We start from the raw sequence: 346 nt of genomic DNA on the forward strand, positions 1-346 counted from the left end.
TAAGTGAATTGTGTCATAAATTCTAAATTCAGCCACAAAAGGACTCACACTCACTGTCCAGCCACAAATTTTCAACTTGCTATTACGATTTTGGAACTCTTCGCATGATTTATATATAGATTTAAAAGTAATAATACTATTTGAAATAATTAAAGCATCTTTATTAGCAACGGTTGAAGATGCAGTTTTCCTTTGTAAAGGAGTTGATGACAAAATACTTTTTTTTGGTAAACACATAGTCGGTAATGATCCAGGTTTTAGTGACTTTTTGTTATCGTTATGAAGTATCATTAGTCGAAGAAAATGCTTTTCACAAATAAACAGACTCTTAATTTCTATTTGAGCT

This window comes from Hydra vulgaris, chromosome 14 (genome assembly GCF_038396675.1).
Source record: "Hydra vulgaris chromosome 14, alternate assembly HydraT2T_AEP".
Lineage (NCBI taxonomy): Eukaryota > Metazoa > Cnidaria > Hydrozoa > Anthoathecata > Hydridae > Hydra > Hydra vulgaris.